The sequence below is a fragment of the Glycine soja genome, chromosome 11 (genome assembly GCF_004193775.1).
Source record: "Glycine soja cultivar W05 chromosome 11, ASM419377v2, whole genome shotgun sequence".
Taxonomy (NCBI): Eukaryota; Viridiplantae; Streptophyta; class Magnoliopsida; order Fabales; family Fabaceae; genus Glycine; species Glycine soja.
The window spans coordinates 50,101,276-50,106,172 of NC_041012.1; positions in this window are offsets into that span (position 1 = coordinate 50,101,276).

Sequence of the window (4,897 nt, forward strand, 5' to 3'; positions counted from 1 at the left end):
GATTGGTTACGCACATTCTGTATAGACACGATTCTAATAACTACGGCTATATGTTGCATAAACACGTGATGCCTCGCCCTTGAGCTGTACCTTAAATGTTGTCCTGTAATCTATTAATGTAATTCATACAAGATCAAGTCAGATTTCCGAAGGTGGTATTAGTTCACCAAATCACATCCCTATATTGCAGGGTACTTTCTTATATCCAGATTTCTGTGTGTGAAAAGTTTGCTTTTTACATTAATAAAAATTAGGAAAGAAATAATGTTTTAGTCATAATGTAAGAGAAGCCTTTAAATTTGAAGAATACTCATTGGAAAAACTTATATTTACATCACTTAAAAGAGATCAGTGAGAGTTTAAATGTGTGGTATATTAGATGGAAAAATTATCTTATTTTATTCTATCAATCTCTTTAGAGTTGTGTGTATTTTATTAGAGGCTATTTTTTTCACCAAAATCAATTATTAAATAAGATTATTGTGAGTAATAAATTTTATCTTAATATTTAATGTAATTACTTATTTAAACCTTTAATTTGAGACCATGTGCTTAGTAGTTGAATTTATGTTTGGTAAAAATTACACATTAAATCACCTATTTAATCTCTAATATTTTAAGGAATAACCCTTTTTATCCATAAATATGATTATCTTATTAATAGTTTTTATAATAAATAAAATATATATACATAAATAAGTAACACATTTCAAAGTAATCATATATTTTTTATATTTAAAAAAAATATTTTTACTTGTTTCTTATATATATATATATATATATATATATATATATATATATATATAAAGGGATATTGTAAAGATCATGATGAGTCTAAGATAGGCTCTATCGTGGAACAATGTAGAAAACTTCTTCTTTCAAATAAAATTTTCGATTTAGTTTTTCTAAAAAGACAAATTAATGGTGTTGCCAATACTTTGATTAAAGTGACATTATCTCTACCTAGTTTCTGAGTTTTTTATATGTTATTCCTTATATTGAAACTTTGATTATTAATGAAATTCAATAAGTATATTTTCTTAAAAAAAAACAAATATTATACAATATTCTTGTAACTCAATGTCTCAATCTATTAAGTGTATGTTTGATTTCTTGTTAAAAATAAACACACGTTCCAATATAAATTTAATAACTAAAAGTAAAATGAATATACAAATAAAAGTCATGATGTATTGAAAAAAACACTTTTGTCTTCAATATAATTTTGCAACCCCAAAGATACTCAGAATTTGCCAGAGATGAAAGTAATTTGACGAATAATAATTGGCCTTCCATATTACTAGTACAAGTTTTTAACGTGCACGAATACAATATGGTTTAAATCGATTAAAAATAAGTGACAGAATTGAATAATGCTAAACAACGTTAGGTTTTCTTTTGCTTTTGGATGTGTACCTTGTCGGCAAGATGTACGAGGTTTAAGCATAGGGAGACGTGGAGGCTTCTTCTCCATTCATGGAAAAGCATTTTTTTCAATATCTTATTAGGTTGTTTCGTCAAACTTTTCTATTTTCGCATTATTTTAATTAAAATTATTCCTATTATTTTATTCTCGTTTTCCACTTTAATACGCAGGTAGGGTACTTGCCTATTTTAGTTGAATAGTTTATTCTCTTTACGTAACCCAATTATTGGTTTAAGAGTCATATTGTTTATGTGCTTGGACTGTTACTTATAGTATAATAATTGATTGATTGATTTCCATTTGTGTGTGCTTTGTGCCCTGCAATGCAATTGCAAAGAGGAGGAGAAGATAAGGCGCAGTCACTGTCAAGGACATATGGCATTATATATTTAGGATTTAGATTCAATATACATACCCAGTTTCCCTTATATGTTACTGTTATTTTTAGTGTCGGACTATGTTTTTTTTTTTTTTCATTTATAAATACATGTTTCAGTTAGATTATTTTATATTTTATATTTTTAAGAGAATTTTTAAAATAAAATTATTTTGTAAAAAAATAAAAGAAGATTTTTTCTTACAACTTATTATTTTCTTATAATTTAAATAAATGTAAACATTGTTGTTTGTTTCTAAAAGGAAGGGTGGTCGCGGCCGGTGGGGCTGGGCGGCTATCTAGCTAAGGCACCGAAGCATTTTATTTAAAACACTAAAAATTGAATGTGCCTTCTCAAGAATTTCAGTTAATTTTATTTAGATTTAAATATTTTTTTATTCATTTAATTTTGGATCAGTTTTAGTTTTGGTCTCCTAATTTAAAAAATTATTTTTTCCTTCAAATTTGCAAAATGATACTTTTAGTCCCTCAATATAATTTTGAAGACTAAACAAGTTTACTCTTTTTAATTCCTCAAATTTACTTGGGACTAAAAACAACAATTTACAAATTCGAGAAATTAAAAAGAATAATTTTTTAATTGAAAGACCAAAATTATAAGTTTCTCATATTTAAAGGGCTAAAAATATATATATTTTTTTTATTTCACTTCTTGATTTGCATTTGCAACCATACAAACAACGAACTATATAATTATTCAGAAGAAATCAATTCTTCTATAAAACATCGCCCAAACAAAACAGTAATTACTCGGAATATCACGATTATCTAGCCTGAAAAGGGTATAATTATAAAATAGAAGGGCATTATAAGGTCTAATTAAGATTCATTCGTTTTATCTTCGTAGATATTTTATCGTATTTATTATAGTTTTTTTTAGCAATAAACGGGATCGGGCTTCTCTTGATTAGAAAAGAATAAACAAACTGTTGTCTCAAATTTGTGATTCATTAAAACTAAAACAATTAACGGTTTCATAAAGAGTGATGTTAAAGATATATAAATCAATAATATATTAAAAATAAGCTTTATATTCCTAATATAAAGATATTTTTATATCTTTGACATAGCTCCTAAAGATTAGGAGTTATCTTAAAATTTAATACTGTGTTTAATTTTTCTCTTATTAATTACTCCATTATTATCTATCCACCTCACTCCACCCATCTAAATAATAAGGTTTGCTTACAAAGTCGACTGTATCCTAAACAAGAGAACTTGATTATTCTTTACACGTGACAACTAGCCAGCTGACCTTCATAAATATCATTATTTGCCCGAACCTAACAAACTACATGCAAGTTGCCACCACTTTAAATGTTATTTTAGTTATATCCAACTATAAAGTGAAACAAGTAACGTTGATAGAACAAATAGCTAGAAAACTAGAGCAGATTTTTTTAAAGGTAGAGAAAAAAAAATAAAAGGTTATTTTAAAAAAAATACGCATTTAAAGGTGTTGTTCTTTAAGTGTTAGTGACATTAATTTTCAATTTTTAAAATTAAAGTTTCACATCAATAAATTTCATTAATGCTTATTATTGTCTTTTAATGGAGAAATTATTAACATAAAACTCTAACTTAAATTAGAATATGACACTGCAAGCACTTGAGGTCATGTTCGAACTTGTTATTAATTTTAAATGTTACGTTAAAATTTTTAAAATTTCACATCAACATATTGTTGTTAACATAATTTAATACACATAATTAATTGAGGGAAGATTGAAAATGGTAACGACTTTGTCATCTCAAATTTCAAGATATGTTTATATTTGGTAAATGTAAGGTATAAATTTATTTTTCTAATATAAGTCATATTGTTCGACTGTTAAAAAAAACTAAAAAATGCATAACCCATCAAGTCAACCAGATCATTGGTTCGTGATCAAATCACACTGAGTTGAATTGAGTTATATTCAAAACTGATTGATAACTGTAAAATCTGAGCTAAAGATAATCATTTTTGGCTAATAATGATAATAACTTATTCACTTTATTATTGTTTTTAATGAAATAATGAAAAAATTAACATTTGTGTAATTTTTTATTAGTAGAAGTCAAAAAAAGAAGAATTGAAGTGCTTTAGAGAAAAATTTATGAAAAATGAGGAAGAAAAAACATTGAAGAAGAGTTGAAAGAATTGGACAGTTCGTTCAGCGCGCAACTCTCGCTTAGCGGGCAAAGCTAGGCTCAGGGCGCAACTTTCACTTAGCGCACAGTCTCGCTCAGCGCGCAGGTCATGCTTAGCGCGCAGATGCACGTTTAGCGCAAAGTCAGCGTGAAAAGTAAGTTATCTCATGCCTATAAATGGTGTAGAAAGCAAAAGGAAAAGATACCCTGAGTCTCAGAGCTCTCTAGTGAATAAATCCAAAGTTTGAGCCTCTCCCTTAGGAAAAACCCTATTTTCTTAGTCATTTCCCCTTTTTTTTGTTATTAGTCATCCAACTCCTTCTTCCATCCTTATCAACTCTTGAAGTATAAAGCCTCTCATGGCTATGAGAGGTTAAACCTCCATTGTTGGGAGCTTGAAGGTCAAACTCTTGTAATGTAATACTTTGTCTATTATCTAATTAATGTTATTTTGTTTCCATTGTTCTTCTATGTGCTTATTTGTTATTATGGTCTGATCATCCATATAATGTTTAGAGGGTAATGTATTAAAAAATGGTTATTTTTAAAAAGAACTGGGAAATGATACCTAAATGAATTCATTACTAGAAATAGATTGATTTTTATTTTGCCCAAATAATTTATGCATCTCTTATCTTAATGAGGTTTGTTATTTTATCTTTGCAAATAAATTTGGGAGAAAAAGATAAATAAACTACGCCCTTCGTGCGAAAAACCAAAGATAGGATAATTCAGTAGATGTGAGTGGAAACATGAATTTCATAAATTAGAGAAAATCTACTACATTACATTATAAATAGTTTTAGCATACTAGGCCCCAATATCATCACATTCTGATTTCATCTTTTTGCATTAAATTGTTCTCTATCTTTCATGTTATCTTTTTTTTTTTGCCTTACTCTAAATTTCACACTTCTAATTCTTTATCTCTTTCTTCTTCT